This window comes from Monodelphis domestica, chromosome 1, assembly GCF_027887165.1.
Source record: "Monodelphis domestica isolate mMonDom1 chromosome 1, mMonDom1.pri, whole genome shotgun sequence".
NCBI classification, from domain to species: Eukaryota; Metazoa; Chordata; class Mammalia; order Didelphimorphia; family Didelphidae; genus Monodelphis; species Monodelphis domestica.
In genome coordinates, this window is record NC_077227.1 from 748,485,960 (window position 1) to 748,504,946 (window position 18,987).

Genomic DNA, 18,987 nt, shown 5'->3' on the forward strand with positions numbered 1-18,987 from the left:
GGTGGTGACTTTTGCCCTTGAGCTGATTCAGGTTTGGGCATCTTAGCTGAGCCCCTTTGGAGGTCAGGATGATTCTTCCCTTTCTTTCTAGATCTCCTAATCTTCCTGCCTGGTACTAGCCCCTTCCTTCATTCTTCTTAATCTCCTTCACTATATCAATTAAATCACCATAAAATTTCCAGCTGAGTTTGGGTGTTTCATTAGGATTTTATAAATAAAATCCTTGATGACCAAATATAATTATTACATTCAGTCTCAACCACAATTTTAACCTTTACAGTTTCTATAAAGATAAAGGATAATATAAAATATGTAAAATATGTTTTAAGCATATTGTAAAATTTTAAAAAATATATACAAACATTAGCTCTTGTAAGTATATGAATATAATCATATAATGCATACATATAAATGAATTGCAGATGCTCATGTGGATGTACATTTATATATACATACATGTACATATGCACACCTTTTCATGCATGCAAACATGTACCCACCAGTTGACAGCTGATAGGAGAGGTACACAGATATGCATGTGTGTATAATTATTATTATATGTATATACACAATGTGTAATATTTGTTAATTTGTTTATGTTTGTTATTATTTATTTATTTCAGTCACGGCCAACTCTTTGTGACCCCATTTGGAGTTTTCTTGGCAGAGAAAATGAAGTGGTTTGCCATTTCCTTCCCCAGTTCATTTTATAGGTGAGAAAACTAAGGCAAACAAGGTTAAATGACTTCCAGAGGGACATAGGGATAGCAAGCACGTGTAGGTTGAATTTGAAATCAGGTCTTTCTGTATCCAGGGCCAGCTCTCTATCCATTGTACACCCTAGCTACTCTGTGCTTAATAGACATGTTAAGGTAAAACAACCATTCAGCAATCATTTGTTAAGTACTTACTCTGTGCCAGGAATTATAGTCATGAATCAAAAAAAAAAAATAGATTGTCTCCTTGTAGAGCTCACAATCTAATAGAGATAGAAAAGGCAGAGAGATGTTAAAGGTACCTAGTCAGAAATACAGTAGAAAAATTCCTGAATTTAGCCTGGATCATGTGTCTTGTGTATACTCTTTAAATGATGGTTCTCAGAGAAGCCAACCAAGTAAAGAGAAGACCCAGGACTGGAATGTACTACCAGAATTATATTTCTGGAATATGGGAAGAAATGGTCAATTTTCACATGAAGAAGAATAGGAATAATTATTATTAAATGACCTTAGAGACTAATGTAAAGTACTGTTGGTCAATATTAGGACAAAGAAAATATATCTGCCTGAGAAGAGCTCATGGAATAGTGTCTTTTAAATTAAGAAAATAATTTCTCCAAGATATGGCCTATGGCATTAACGGCTAGATTTGGAGTGAAGTAGACCTGATATCAGATTCTAGTGCACATGGACTGTTCACTGGCAATTCTAACGCTCGGGATAATATTTAAAATTAAGATCAGAAAACTGAAATAGGGTAGACTAGGGAGCCTTGAGACCATATTTCTTTTATTTCATAAGAATCCGCATGGAAGAGGGCCTAGCTTTTTTCTATTTGGTATGAGGCAAAAGAACTAGTAGGAATGGGTAAAAGTGAAAAAGAGGGAAAAAAATTATTGATGTTAAGAAAAAAATATATATATTTTAAATTAAGGTTGACTGAGAAGCTGGTGTTTGTTTTTGTTCCCTTAAATTTTTGTTTTTGTTTCTGTTTTTTCTTCTGCCAAATTTCTATATTTTAAGAGTACTTCTTTCTTTGTAACTTGAAAATTATGAGCAGGCCATATGGCACCATCTATTAAAAACATTCTGCTTTAATTTTTTTTAGTAAATTCTCTATATAGGAGATTAAGGATAATACATTTCTCCATAATGATAATCTAGTGGCAAAAGACTTTTTTTCCCTTAAAATTAGTAATTATATTGGGGGGGGGGGCTATTAGTTTATGATAGAGACTGTGTTTCTCACACTTATTTGATTTTTCTCTTTGATCTTTTTTTTTAGGTGAATTGCAGGCTAGACTGGTATGTTACACATTTTCTACTACTTTTATATTTGATTAACATTTACCAATAACTCCAAGTTCTATCAGGATAGTCTTTCCATAGTTTCTTGTTAAAGTCCTGATTTTTTTTTTATCAGAAACCTTTCTATTTCCATTTAAACAAATTCACTCAACTTAGGCATTGGGACATTGTTTGTTGTTGTTGACTTAGGAGAAGTTTTTGGCTTTCATCATATTATCTGATCTATTTCTTATACTCCATATCCAGATAAACCACAAATATAAAAGTAAAAAACTGTCACTGTACTCAAGAAACTTATATTCTAATAATTGTAAGGGACAACAACATGGGAGAATGAGAGGTGTGAGGAAGGATTTGAGTTTGGGAAGTACTAGAGATAAGTGGTACCATAGCAGAGTAGACTGACTCATCTTCCTTTAGCCATGGAATTATTGACTTGATCTTGACTCTAGATCTGGAAAAATTGAGACAGGGTAGAAGATGCAGAGGATGTAACATCTGGGCAGCTAGTAAAAAAAAAAAAACCTAGGCTGAATATAAACTCTGCCACTTATAGAAGAATTTCTTTAATTTCTTTTAGTCTATTTACCATGTTCTGAGAATAAATATCAATTAATCTATTCTTTTCTTCCTTTCTTTGTAGAAAGAGGAAAGACATGCCACTTTGAAGTGTAAACCTCAAATTTCCTTAGACTTATAAATGTTGGAAATTTCACCATTGGGATATTTCATACTTGGAAAATTTCTTACTGATAGTCTATTGGAATGGGAACCCCATTGGCATGGGAGGTTCCTTCTCTTCCCTTCTTAAGAGTACTTTAGGACAGAAACCCTTTGCTGAACAATGGAAAGGACTTTGACCTATGCTTGAGCATAGAACAGGAATTTCTTTGAGTCTTGATTGATTTTAGAATTGATACAATGGAGATACTCCACCCTATTCAGTCCTAATAAGATTGAGTAAGGGCTGCAGCCTAGATCAAAATTTAATTATTCCAATCTCTACCATACTCAAGTTAACAGGATTTAGAAAGGGCTGTAACAAAGGAGTATAGATTTAATCATTTGAAAATATGACCTTCAACAGACATGTGCAAAAAGCCAGAAACCTCTGGGCGGTCCTGGGTTAAGCGAGAGCCTCCATTAACAGGCAAATTGATGAAGAGTGATTGGTAGATGTGAGGACTGAGGGGAGGCAACTTGGATGGTTTCCTTAAAGATAGGAGGGTCTGGAGACTCGAGGTGGTGGTTGTTGAGTTTTTGGGTCGGTGTGGTTCCTGGGCTCTGAGGAAGCTTGCTCTGAAGGAAGCTGAAGGTGGGGGCCTCTGAGACTGTTTCTCCATTTTGGACACGTGAGTAATAGGGACTGATCTCTTTTCTTTGCCCCAGCTATCTAAGGGCTTGGGCCTTTTGGCCCAGCCTAAACAGAAGGGGTATTTAAGCCCTATTCCCTTCTCTCCCCTTTCTCTCTCTATATATATCTCTAATTCCTTTCTTGCTCCTATTGTAATTAAACTCCAAAAAAGGCTGACGGCTGACTTGAGTTTTTCATTTAGGAATTACATAGCTGATTCCTTGGCGACCTTAAATTAATATATATCAGTCTTTTAAAGTGATTCCCTTGTTACATTGTGGCAACCACGAAGGGATTCTAAAGAATCCTCTCAATAAAACTTTTTCCTTGCCTTTTTACTATACTGTTTCACCACTTAGTCCTTTTTTTTAAAAAAAAAAAAACTTGGCTTAAAGACACAGCTGCTAGAACACGTGAGTATAAAAAACTTTTTCTCTTTTCTCCTTAAGTTAAATTGGAATCAGCAGTTTTTTCTTTTTCTTCCCTTTAATCTTAAGGGACAGCTGGGTAGCTCAGCGGATTGAGAGCCATCCCTAGAGGCAGAAGGTCCTGGGTTCAAATCGGACCTCAGATACTTCCCAGCTGTGTGACTCTGATAGACAGAAAACAGCTGTTTTTAAATCTCAGCAACAGGACTCTAAAGTCCTGGCTGGAAGAACTGTTTCTAAATATCCTTTCCCTTAAGGAACAACCTCCTGGATTAAAAAAAAAAAAAAAACCTGTGGAAAGTTTGTTGCTTTGCCCTGCTCCCCACGTGTTTTGTGAAATTACAAAATATACATATAAAAATGAGTACTACATTCTTTGACAATTATATGGCAGCTGAAGAAGTAGGGGCATTGAGGAATGAAGGATACCTTCAAATTTTTATATTAATAGGTACTGTCATTTTTGTACTCCTCAATACTATATTTAGAGATGAAAAAATAAAAAATATTGAGGATAAAATAAAACAAAATGAGGATAAAATAAAACAAAATAAGGATAAAATAAAACAAAATGAGGATAAAATAAAACAAAATGAGGATAAAATAGAAAATATTGAGGATAAAATAGAAAATGTTGAGGATAAAATAGAAAAAAATGAGGATAAAATAGAAAAAATTGAGGATACAATAGAAAAAATTGAGGATACAATAGAAAAAATTGAGGATAAAATAGGAAATATTGAGAATAAAATAGAAAAACTTGAGGATAAAATAGGAAATATTGAGAATAAAATAGGAAATATTGAGGATAAAATGGGAGATATGGAAGATAAAATAGGAAAAATTGAGGAAAAAATGCAAGCCCAATTAGAAGATCTAAAATGTTTCTTACAGGATCAATGGGCAAACACCCACTCTACCAGAAACAGACCTGTTTCTGAACCTTTGAATGAGGAAATTTCCTTCCCTGAAATAGAGATGGACAACACCTTCCCTATAGCCCAGTTAACAGATTGCTTCTCTCGTGCAGTGCAAATCTTGTCTGAATTTAATCCCCAAAACCCTTCCCCTGCAATCCCAGCTTCTCATGTTCCTTCTCCTACAGAAAACCAAATTCCAATGCAAGGGAGATCTTGTCCTCCTAGAGAAACCTGTCCTTGTCAAACTGACCCACAGGTGCAAAATTCAACTAGAGGCCTGTTTCCTCTAAGAGAAGTACCTGAAATAGGACGAAATGGGGATGTGGTGACTTTAAGACATAGGATACCGTTTACTCCCCAAGAAATAAATGAATTTACACGAAATATCCCCACATATGAACAAGATCCTTTTCTAGTAACAAAAAAGATGGGAGACATATTTTTTCAGTATAATCCGTCTTACAAGGACGTTGAGAGCTTACTACAGGCTTTTTTAAGTGAACGTGAAAAAAATAAAATAATTGCTCATGTCAACAAAACCCGGGGGCGTAATGCAGCACATTGGCCATCTCAGGATCCCGAATGGGACTATAATAATCCTGAGGACTATCTACAACTATACCGTTGTAGAGAGGCCATCCTCACGGCCATGAAGGAATGTGCGGACAGTACAGATAAGTGGATGGAACTGGAAAAAATTAAGCAAAAGGAAAACGAAACACCCTCCAGATTTATGGACAGAATTATCGAGTTTGGGGACAGATACTTAGATTGGGACTTAAATAAAGAGAATAGTTTAAGACAAGTTAGAAGAATCTTTGTAAATAATTCATGCAAAGTAATTAAAAATTATTTTAAAACACAATGCCCAAGATGGTCAGATATGGACCTTGAAGAATTGCGAAAAACAGCTATATATGTTTTTAAGGGAAACGAAGAAAAGGAGAAAGAGAATAATGATGACATGGAGGAAATGAAGAAAAAAATGAGATGTGTAATAGATAGGATAACTAAATTAGAAAGTGGGCATGATAATGAACCAACGACAATTGCCCCTCTCCAGAAATCCAATTATCAATCCATTACTTGCCACTTCTGTGAGAAGAAGGGCCACAAAATGATGGAATGTAGAACCTTTCTTAAGATGTTTGGAAGGAATACACAGTTTAATAATGGTTTTAGAAATAATAACTATAGAAATTATGATAATGGTTATAGAAACCAGAATTCTAGAAATTATAATAATGACTATGGAAATAACTATAATGAATATAGAAATAAGAACTTTAGAAACCAGAATTATAGAAATAGGAATTGGGAATTTAATGACAATGCTCAAATTGAAGAAAATTTTAATGATAATACTCAACAATATATGAGAAATGGCGCTCGTCCAAAAATTACTCGAGGTACTAATGACCCTCAGAGAGGTGCCCTTCAGGGGGGTGCCCAAGGAATATCCCAAACACAATGATGGTGCCCGGGGGGGGCTGGGGCACAGGAATCAGAGGATACAACCTTTGATTTCCCAGACCCTGATGTCCTACTACCCGTTGTCCCTATCCACTGCCCTCCCCATACTAATGAACCCCATGTTACCTTAAAAGTGGGTAACACCTATTATGATTGTCTATTAGACACCGGAGCTTCCTGGTCTGTATTAAAGAGAACACCTGATTTACAATGTTATTCTATTGGCTCAGAGAATGTAATGGGAGTATCAGGAATAACCCAAAGAGTTAAAAGACTTCCTCCTAGAATGGTGTCTGTAGGACCCCTAGAGGTACAACACTCCTTCCTTTTGATGCCTGACTCCCCTTTAAATTTGCTGGGGAGGGACCTTCTATGCAAACTCAGAGCCACAATAACCTGCTCCCCAGATGGCTCATTATCATTAGAAGTACCAGAGGAATCTTTAAATTTACTCCCTGTACTTCTCTCGGAAAACCAGGAGGCAAAAGAACCTTCCATTTTTGAAATACCTAAAGATATACCGGAGTCTCTTTGGGCCACATCTTCTTCTGATGTAGGCTTACTTAAATCTGCTGTTCCTGTGCAGATAAAAACTAAATCTAGCCCACCTCCTTCTATCCCTCAGTATCCCCTCTCAAAGGAGGCAATTGAGGGTATTACACCAGTTATTAACTCATTAATAGAACAGGGAATAATAATCCCTTGCAAATCTGAATACAACACGCCCATCCTGCCAATTAAAAAACCAAAAAAAGGACCCGATGGCAAGCACATCTATAGATTCGTACAGGATCTAAGGGCAGTGAATAATCATGTTATAAAGAGACACTCCGTAGTTTCTAACATACATACTATTATTTCATCTATTCCTAGCACAGCTACATACTTTACAGTAGTAGACTTGTGTTCAGCTTTCTTTTCCATACCAATACATGAAAACTCCAGGCATATTTTTGCTTTCACCTGGAAGGGCTCACAATATACCTGGTGTCGGCTGCCACAGGGTTATGTCGAAAGTCCGAGCTTATTTGAGCAAATTTTGAGCCAAGACACAGACAATATAACATTTAAAAATAGCAAATTAATCAAATATGTAGATGATCTACTCTTGGCTTCAACAGATGCAGAAACATGTCAAGAAGATAGCAAACACCTTCTTTTGGAATTGCACAAAAGAGGACATAAAATCTCTAAGGATAAAGTTCAATGGTGTCTCCAAAAAGTAGAATATTTGGGATTCATCTTGACTGCGGGTGCTCGTTATATTTCTCCAAAACGAATTGAGAACATTCAAAAATTGAGTGCTCCTACCACTAAGAAACAGCTGAGAGCAATTTTAGGAGCAACAGGGTTTTGTAGACAATGGATTCCATGCTATGGGGAAATCACTAAACCCCTTATAGCATTAACAAAGGATTCGGTTCCTGAACCCCTCAAATTAGAGCCTGAACACTTGTCAGCTCTAACAGATCTGAAAAAGGCTATCATGTCTGCCCCTGCTCTAGGCATCCCAGATTACAACAAGCCATTTACTTTATATGTGCATGAGCGAAGAGGAGTAGCCTCTGGTGTGTTAACTCAGACTTTGGGACCTTCTCAGCGCCCAATTGCTTATTATTCTGCCCAACTAGACCCAGTAGCAGCAGGAGCACCACCATGCCTTAGAGGAGTAGCTGCTACAGCCTTACTAGTAACAAAAACCGTTGATTTAGTATTGGGATGTCCATTAACAATAATGTGCCCACATGAGATTGAAGCATTATTGGTAAAACATAGAACACAGGCATTCTCGGATCAGAGAATTACAAGGTATGAAATAACCTTATTAAATAGTGAAAATATTACCTTGAAACGCTGTTCAACTCTTAACCCTGCCACCTTGCTTCCAGATTTACCCACTTCAGGAGAACCACTACATAACTGTGAAACATTAGTGTCCATGGCAGAAAAGCCTCGAGATAATCTCTTGGACACTCCCTTAGACAATGCAGATCTGATTTTATTTACCGATGGTTCCTCTTTTATGAGGGATGGCATACGTTACACTGGAGCTGCCGTAGTCTCAGAATTTGCCACTGAATGGTCAGCTTCACTACCTTCTAACATTAGCGCTCAAGGAGCAGAACTCATAGCTCTAAAACAAGCTTGTATAATTGCCAAGGATAAAAAGGCAACTATTTATACAGATTCTAGATATGCTTTCGGCATTTGTCACTCAGTCGGGATGCTATGGCTCCAAAGAGGATTTTTAACCTCAGCTGGAAAATCCATAGCTAATGCAGAAATTATTAATGAAGTTCTTTCTGCTCTCAAACTGCCTAAAGCCCTAGCTGTAGTTCATTGCTCTGCCCATACAGGTGGCTCTGACCCTGTCTCTAGAGGAAATGACCGAGCAGATGCCGCTGCAAAACTAGCAGCCATAGAAGGACCTGGATTAATTTTAACATTAACAACCACTGATAATTTAAATTTATCACTCTCCTATAATGAAAAGGAAGTGGAAAAATGGAAACAAAAATTTAAAGCAAAACAAATTAATGGAGTATGGGTGTCACCTGAAGGAAAACCCCTGCTCCCTAGAAGTTTCTATAACCAAATTTGCCAATCTATTCATAAAAATGGTCATTTTGGCACCCAGGGCATCGTGGACTCTGTCAAGAGAGTATGGATAGCCCCTGGTATAACTACTGTAGCCTCTAAAGTATGTTCAGCCTGCCCTATTTGCCAGGCATATAACCAACATGCATATCGTGGAAAAGCCTTTGGGGGACGTCCTCTGGCTTACACACCTTTTGAACACCTACAGATAGATTTCATAACAATGCCAAAGGCTGGACGTTATAAATTTTGTCTAGTAATTGTAGATCAACTAACCAGATGGCCGGAAGCATTTCCTACAACCCGAGCCACAGCAGATTTTGTTGCAAAGATACTTTTAAAAGAAATTATTCCTCGTTTTGGCCTACCAGCACGTATTGACTCCGATAGAGGGAGTCATTTTACCGATTCTGTCTTAAATCAAATATATTCTTGCTTGGGGATAACTCCAAAATTCCATGTTCCATATCACCCCCAGAGCTCAGGCCAAGTGGAGAGGATGAATAAAGAACTTAAGACTATGATTGGCAAATTATGCACTGAAACCCATTTAAAATGGCCTGAAATTCTCCCTCTGGCCCTATTTTATCTTAGAAGCAGGCCTAGAGGAGACTTACATATTTCACCATTTGAGATGCTTTTTGGACATCCGCCTATACAGGCTAAGCCTTTCTCCCCGGCTTATACATCGCTATTAGGGGGAGATATTACTATTGCTTCCTATATACAGGAGTTACAGCACAAACTACGTGAACTTCATGAATCCGGAGCTGCAGTACAAGCTGGACCATTAGACTTTTCTCTGCATGACCTGAACCCAGGAGATAAAGTTTATATCAAGAATTTCAAGCGAACTGGAGCAACTCAACCTTCATGGGAAGGACCATTCCAAATATTATTAACTACTCCAACATCTATAAAGATTGGAGAAAGAGACTCTTGGATTCACTGCTCACATGTGAAGAAAGCATCTTCTGCTGAGACTGATTGACTCTATCCTATCATATAAATTGTGACTCTATCTTATCATAAGAATTGGAGATAATAATCCATAGACAAATGGATGCTGTTTTTCTTTCAAGAATATATTGAATTACTGATTTTTTTTCTTATTTCTTTTCTTTTATTTTTTTATCAGAATATTTGATTTTTTTTCTCATTTTTTGTACTGAAGGTACACATAATTAATATTAATATTTTTTTTCCCTGCAGTAATACAAGTTAATATATATACTCTTGCTATAATATCAATATATGCCTAAAAGCTTTAAACTATGGGAACCTGCCATTTATTGATAAAATATTATAGGACTGTGATTAATGTTTGTGTCTGATTCCAGGAAAAGGGATAAAAACAAGGAGCACAGACTAAACCTGAATAGTGCCAATAGAGCACACATGAAATATTAAAGTGAGACTCAAGGTTGCGACGCTTAACTTATGTTTAAGTCGTAGGACTTCCTTGTATCTACACTCCTTTTGAAGTACTCAAACAAGTAAAAAGCTTGACTATCATGCTGGCTCCCTATATCTCTGAAGGAAAAAAATCAGACAAGGGAATGACATTTCCCCATCAAAATAGAATTCTAATTCTTTTCTTCTTATATTATGGCAACTTCCTGTAGTCTTGGCTACAAATGGCTAAGTGAAATATTACTGCATTCTGTCCTACATACTTGTGGGATAGAAATTACTTTAAACTGGACCTATACAAGGTCTATTTTGAATTTTTCTTATGTTTTTGATTATTTTTCTATTCTTTTGATAATTGACACATACAACCCCATAACTGAACATTGCATTCTGAGCTAAACTTGATATTTTTTTTTAATACTTACTTCAGGGGGGATTGTATTTTAATTTAAAATCTAAGAATTTTTGAATTTTTTTTGTTTGAGATTTTATTTTTATAAAAATCCAAGACTTTTGTTTAAGATTTTACTGTTATAAAAAAAATTTTTTTTTTGTTCGAGAAAAGATCTTCAAGAAAGAAGCTTGAAACTTTTATATCCAGAGAATGAACTGTTGCAGAAAGATGCCAAAAACCTACACTTCATCAAGAAGATTAAGAATGAACTTTCGATGTGATTGATTGGACTGAACTTTTGATTGAACATTTATTGTAACATTTATGCCAAAAGGGACTGCCCCTAATTTGGCTTTCTGTCAATGCGCCTAGCAAACATTGGTTTTGCTTTCTTTTCTTTTCTATTTCCTCTCTCACTATTCTAATTTCTCCTAGAAAATTGAATATTGTGTATATCTTTAGTTAGAAGTGAATTTAGAACTACAAAATGATTATGTTAAATGATCAATGGGGAGACTAGTCTCCCAATGATCATCAGGGGGGATTGTAAACCTCAAATTTCCTTAGACTTATAAATGTTGGAAATTTCACCATTGGGATATTTCATACTTGGAAAATTTCTTACTGATAGTCTATTGGAATGGGAACCCCATTGGCATGGGAGGTTCCTTCTCTTCCCTTCTTAAGAGTACTTTAGGACAGAAACCCTTTGCTGAACAATGGAAAGGACTTTGACCTATGCTTGAGCATAGAACAGGAATTTCTTTGAGTCTTGATTGATTTTAGAATTGATACAATGGAGATACTCCACCCTATTCAGTCCTAATAAGATTGAGTAAGGGCTGCAGCCTAGATCAAAATTTAATTATTCCAATCTCTACCATACTCAAGTTAACAGGATTTAGAAAGGGCTGTAACAAAGGAGTATAGATTTAATCATTTGAAAATATGACCTTCAACAGACATGTGCAAAAAGCCAGAAACCTCTGGGCGGTCCTGGGTTAAGCGAGAGCCTCCATTAACAGGCAAATTGATGAAGAGTGATTGGTAGATGTGAGGACTGAGGGGAGGCAACTTGGATGGTTTCCTTAAAGATAGGAGGGTCTGGAGACTCGAGGTGGTGGTTGTTGAGTTTTTGGGTCGGTGTGGTTCCTGGGCTCTGAGGAAGCTTGCTCTGAAGGAAGCTGAAGGTGGGGGCCTCTGAGACTGTTTCTCCATTTTGGACACGTGAGTAATAGGGACTGATCTCTTTTCTTTGCCCCAGCTATCTAAGGGCTTGGGCCTTTTGGCCCAGCCTAAACAGAAGGGGTATTTAAGCCCTATTCCCTTCTCTCCCCTTTCTCTCTCTATATATATCTCTAATTCCTTTCTTGCTCCTATTGTAATTAAACTCCAAAAAAGGCTGACGGCTGACTTGAGTTTTTCATTTAGGAATTACATAGCTGATTCCTTGGCGACCTTAAATTAATATATATCAGTCTTTTAAAGTGATTCCCTTGTTACAGAAGCCATATTGTCTGATTAAAATTGCAACTTTGTTCTTTCCTCTTGGAAACACTTTCCAGTTGACCCTCTGCAAGAATAACAAGCCAAGGCAGCAGCACTAACAGCCTTGTTAAAGAAGTAACAAACTTGAAGCAACAAAGTTTTGTGCCTCCAATTAGAGAAAGTATAGTAATCAACTTTCCTTTTATGGAAGATCAAATACCCACTTTGATCTGGTTAAATGCTGAAGAATGCTGCTGGCTAGGTTTTATTCTCTAAGTTGTCTTGAAAAGCTAAAGTTGATGACTTGGATGATGAAGTTTCTAAGCAGTGAATAATCATCCTTAGCAGTTAAATATTTATTTTCCTTTTATATGTGGCATGTCAACCCATTACCTTCCCATGTATCTAGCCCAATGGATCAGAGTCGAATTGAATGAGAAAGAAACACCAAGAACCAGAGGGAGAGTTCAAAGGCATTATTTTTATTATTCTTTTCAACATAATGACATGAATGTAGGAACTCTTCTCCTGAGAAGTCCACCAGATAAAGGAAGAGCTACCTTGTATTGTTCAAAGATCACCACAGATCAGGGGAAAGGGTATGACAGTAATTTTTAGATTAAGCCTGGAGACCTGCAGAGGGATGGGCTAATAATGGTTTTATCTGGAATATCTCTGAGGTTGTTCCTAGAGGAGATAAGATAAGTCATTATGGCTATTGCCAGTCTAGGTTCAGTTGGAACAATTTGGTCATGCTTTAGATGGTGGTTCCTTTTTCTCAAGTTTAACTTATACTTGCAAAAGGATTATTGTTATGAATCAAAAACCCCTAGAAAAATGCATCCTTGAAAAATTCAATTAATTATTAGAGTCAGTATTCTTTTCACTTTCTCAGGCTAGTATGGGGATACACGGACCCCTGGACACCCCAAGTCTCTAGTACATGAGGAATTTCCCAATCCTAGGTCCCTTGAAGGACCCTCTAAAGAAAGCTGACCCTGATGCAACTAAAGGGACAAATTGCATGATCAAAAGAGTCTTTTACAGATACATTCCTTTCTGTTTTAGTTATATTTCCTGATAAGGGTTTTTAGCACAACTTTTATTTGCATCTCAAACATCACTAGATTCTCTGAGATATGCAACTAACTCTCCTTTATGATCAAGGCTTAACATGTCATAAACAATGTATACCTATGCTTCTATCCCAGATACCAAGACACCTTCCATAGGAATGTTACCTAAACTCCTGGTTTGTACCCCTACCCACTTGCTATTCCTGGTCACATAGTCTCTGTTCCTTTAAGGCAGTGATGGTGAACTTTTTAAAAACCAATTGCCCCCACTACCCCTACCTGCTCCCTTACCCCAGACAGAGGTAGGTGGAAGCACTCCTATTGGGCTGCTAGGCAGAGGGGTGGATGAAATGAGTAATGTCCTCAAGTGCATGGAGAGGGGTAGGGGAACAGCTCTGCCCTGAAACCCTCACACTTTCCAGTAAAGAATTCTGGTGGATGACCCAAGTGTGCCAGTGCTCTTTTATTTTTTTAATGATATAACCTGAGATGTTTAATTTTTTATTATTTTTTTTAATTTAGAATATTTTCCCATGGTCACAAGATTCATGATCTTTCTCTCCACTCTTCCCTTCCCCCTCTAGGAACAGACAAGTAATTCCACTGGGTAATACCTTTGTCATTATTCAAAACCTATTTCCATATTATTTATATTCATAATAGAGTGTTCTTCATCCCAAATAAGAGTCAGATATCCATTGAAAAACATGATCAATCATGGTTTTCTTCTGACTGGGTGCCCTTTTTGGAATGCATGCCATAGGTTTGCTATCAGTGCTTTAAGGTGTAAAAATACTGAACCCGTCTCTTCAGGAAGGCAGATTCACCTGAACCTGTCTCCCAGTTATTCACTCAATAAATTCCTCTATTTCTTAAGATTAATCAGAGTCTGGTAATTCTTTAACAGGTATATTCTCCCAAATCTGATAATATCAAGCTCTCCCACCATAAGACCATTTACTTTATTTGACCTCTAGTTTTCAGATGAGTTCTGACTACCTATGGGTGCACTTCACCCGATATCTCTCGGATTTCAGACTGAGGAATTGCCCAGACTACCTCAGGGGGAAAGGGCTACTTGTTTAATATTATTCATCTTAAAATAGGCATCTCGGTCAAAAATCTTGGCTATTGATCCATCTTATAGCAGTATATACTTTGCTTAGGCTTATTATCATTATATCAGTCAACCTACTTTTATCCTGTTTAATTTAATATGGTGTTCGAATCAATGGTATGTATGGTATAAAATGTATTTAGAGGGAGCATGTATGTCCTCCTCAGTGACTTCTCTGGATCAGAATTGCAAAGATTAAAAGGAACTCAGGGCTTAAAAAAGAGAGTTTCATTCTTATCTAAGGATAACTGGTCCTTGATTGAGGCTACTTCAGAGAAGGTCAGTCTTTTGTAGTGAATATTGAAAAGGAAAAAAATAGTTGTGTGATACCTACAAAACATAAACTAAATAAAATAGAAAAACAAGCAGATATTTATATATTGTGTATATTTATTTTATTATTTATTTTTTTAAACCCTTACTTTCTGTCTTGGAATCAGTACTGTGTGTTGACTCCAAGGCAGAAGAGTGGTAAGGGCTAGGCAATGGGGGTTAAGTGACTTGCCCAGGGTCACCCAGCTGGGAAGTGCCTGAGGTCAGATTTGAACCTAGGACCTCCCATCTCTAGGTCTGACTCTCAATCCACTGAGCCACCCAGCTGCCCCCTATTGTGTATATTTCTGTTGGACTTCAATGATGCTAGAAGAGAATGAGGATAATAACTTTTTATAACTCCACTTCACTTAAATTGAACTCACTCACAAGTCAAGACATCACCCTGTGATGACATCATTCTTCTGCAAAAATTAATTCTACAAAACAACAAAAACTGTTTAATGAAATTAAAATTATAATTAAAACCTTTTTAACCCTTACCTTATATCTCAGAATCAATACTATGAATTGGTTCCAAAGCAGAAGAGTAGTGAGGGCTGAGCAATGGGGGTAAAGTGACTTGCCCAAGATCACACAGCTAGAAAACGTCTGAGGCCAGATTTAAACCTAGGACCCTGGGTCTCTAGGTCAGGCTCTCAATCCAATGAGCCACCCAACTTACCCCTAATTACAACTTTCTACTAATCCTTAGAATATTAGCTGAGTCAAACTACTTTGGGAGAATCTTTTTGTCCATGCTAAATTATAAGATGACATGCTTTCACCTCATGTTTGACAATTGCACAATGATTCCAAAGAGAGTCTAGGTACAAAAACCTTCAAAAACATCATTGGGTTTCTAAAGAGCCTCTCTTCATCTTTTCATCTTCAAAAGTTTCATTTTTGAAGGCTCACAGCCTTCAACTAGACACCACAAAGATTTTGAAGGGATCTAGAAGTATAAATGGAGATTGACTGCAATGTTAAATGAGAATGGGGATTTGCGGAAATTTAAATGGGATTAATTTTATTATTTTGTGTTGTTGTTTAGTCATTTCAATTATGACAAACTCTTTCTGACCTCATTTGGTGTTGTCATTTCCTTCTCCAGCTCATTTAACATTTGAGGAACTGAGGCAAACAGGGATAAGTGACTTTTCCAGGTTCACACTGATAATTAGTATCTGAATTCAGATTTGTATTCATGAAGAGTCTTCCTGATCCAAAACCCAGTGTTCTTTCCACTAAGTAGTCTGGCTTTTCTTGGGAATGCTTATCTAGCAATCAATTAATTCATTAGTGAATGTGTTTATGTTATAAACATTATATATGTAAGGAATAAAATTGGGGGTTTGTCTTAATAAGAGAGTTATAAAGTAATATTGTGGTTATCGATTTTAAAATATTATAGCTTAAGTCAAAATGACTTTTAACAGCTTTTATTTACAAATAGGTGGAAAGAGTGAAAGTGGGAAATGTAAATAAAGAGAGGGATTCTTAACTAACCTAGTAGCCCTAAGAGCTTCTGCAGTGCAGTGAAGTCCAGTTCAGCACCCCAGTAGGAGACTTCCTCAGGTCTCAATCTCCGCTTGGAGTCTTCAGCCAGAAGTCCAACAGCACAACCTCCTCTACAACCTGAGCCACTCACCTAGCAAGCCAACAATATGTATATATTTGTGCATATATACATAGTTTATGTTATATGTTTTCCTTTTCAATGAAACATATTTAAGGAGGCTATGTGATACAGTAGATACAGAGCTGATTTTAGACTCAGAAGAATTAGATTCAAAGTTTTGCTTCTGACATGTTTGATCAATGCCCCAGACAATTTTGACTATAACTTTTAGAATGGTTGCTGATTGATTGATTGACTGGTGGATTTTCATTAGTATAGGGAATTTTCTCACCAGGAACATCTTACACAGATTAAATCACAGGTCAAGATCCAAATAGAATGCAATTTGGCAATTATAGCAACTCACATAATTAACATTTGTATGTGATACTGTCTATTTTTTATAGAGAAATATTTACTTTAAATGTATTGTGACTAGTATCTAAATTTATTCCCTCTAATGTGTAGGAGGCATATTATTCTGATCATACTATACCACCCAGGCTCTGGAGAGGAGAGAAAGAATAAGTTCTGAGCATAGCACAGTTTTTATAGAGCACAAGCCACATTCCAAATTGAAAACTTTCATGAGGTTCAAGTTCTAAAGACATTAGCTTTACAGGACTTCCCTGCTGTCCACACCATCCTGCCTACATTACTTGTTCAATGAATTCTTCTCAGTCCATATTGATCATTTACAGCACTTGAAACTGAGGACAAACAACACTGAACAGAAAGAAACAATAAGACAAATTTCTTAGAACAGGGATAAAAGAAAGTGAACAGATAGGTGACACAATAGAACGATTTCTGGACGTGGAGTCAGGAATACTCATCTTCCTGAATTCAAATATGACCTCAGACATTTACTAGCCAGGTGACTCTGGGTACATCATTTAACCCTGTTTACCTCAGCTTCCTCATAAGTAAAATGAGCTATAAAAGCAAATGGTAAATCACTTTAGTGTCTTTGCCAAGAAAATCCCACATGAAGTCACAAAGAATTGGACATAAATGAAATATCCAAAGAACAACAATCGAAGAGAGAAATTTGGAGAAGGCAGGTCTTGTCCCTCCTCTAGGCTCAGCTCACAGCACACAAGCTGAATTGAGCAGATACCAGTCCCTGAGAGAAGCATAACTGAAGAAATGGTCAAAAGGAGCTCTTTTTAAAGTTTTACCACTTTTTTAAAACACAGGCACTTATCAAGGAGGCTACTCCAAGCTATATTGTAGAGGAAAATCTACTTCATTAATCAAACTGGGCACACTCAAAAATACAGTCAATGTAACATGTATAATTTGGACAGGTGCATTTAAGGATAGCTATCAATCCTTCTCACATCTTCATTCATTGTTCTTTAGACTAAACATTCCCATTTCCTTAATATTAACCTAATATATTATTGTTCCAACTATTAATCCAAGTAGCCCCAGATAAGTCATTTATATTTGGTTCCTTATTCTGGAATATTAAGGCACCAGGCTAGATCTTAAGTCCTTCAAGTTTTCAAGGTCAAAAATTCATATGCCTATATCAGTTCTTCCAATGAAGTAAGGTGACCTGTCTGTTTTCACAAAGATGATAAGTATTGGAAGCTGGCTGTGACCAAGGTCAGAGTTTTAATCCCAACATACCCTGAGTATACTAGGGATATACTTTAGAGAATCAGAGCAGAGTCCACTTTTAAAATATTATTCTTGAAATTTTGAGAATAGGTGATAAAGTGTGCTGGGAGGGGAGAGGGGATGGGAGAAGATACTACTGCAGATAAGTAAGGGAAAAGCTCTTTAAAAGAATCTTGAATGTAAATAGCAGGACTTTGGAAAGCTTTGGAAAAAGTGCTACTCTCCTTTCCCCCCATCTTCCCCATAACAATGGCTGAGTTTTACTTTTAAAGTAGTTCAAAGTAATTCTACTGCTGACCTCCAGCTGTTAGTCTCACCACATAGATATGCAAATGTACCCATTGTATACACATTATTTTTTAATAGACTGCCAAATCTGTATATTGCAACCATTAAGCAAAATGATATCTTATGGAGGAACAGGAAAAATACATTGTGGGCACACAATTTAATTTTAGAAGGGTACTCACAAAACGGAAGAGTGTATGTAGGAAGGAATAGAAAAGTCACCTTAAATGTGCTTGTTGAGAGCTGATAATTTAGTTCAGAGAATCCTTATAATTGTGTTCCTGGGAATACAAAATGGAAATGACTTTTAAATGATGGCTTCACATCTCAAACAGAAGTTTTAAAGTGTCTGCATTTTTGTTTAGACTAGGGCAACTCCCCTACCTTATGATAGATAAATAGAAAGAAAGAAAGATAGATAGATAGATAGATAGATAGATAGATAGATAGATAGATAGATAGATTCATTGTGAGAGAGTTTGATATTATCTGGTTCTGGTTTGAGAGGGTACTCTTTCACAGAATTACCAAGCTCTGATGATATTAAAAAATACAGGAATTTATTAAGTGAATGGCCAGGAGGCAGTTGCTGGTAAAGTCTGTCTCCCTGAAGATAAGGGGTTCAGGATTGTATGTCCTAAAGGAAAAGAGACTATGTGAACAGGTAAAGGTGGAGAGGGGGATTAGGTGATATCCTGGTTAGTGCCTGGGAGGGAAGCACAGGTACATTTAAGGTGCAAACAGAAAAGATGCTAAAAACTCTAATCAAAAGTCTAGGGGAAATACTCCTAAAATAGAAGGCTTTTGATTATGCACGTTATCCCTTTAGGTGCATCATGGTGGCTTTCT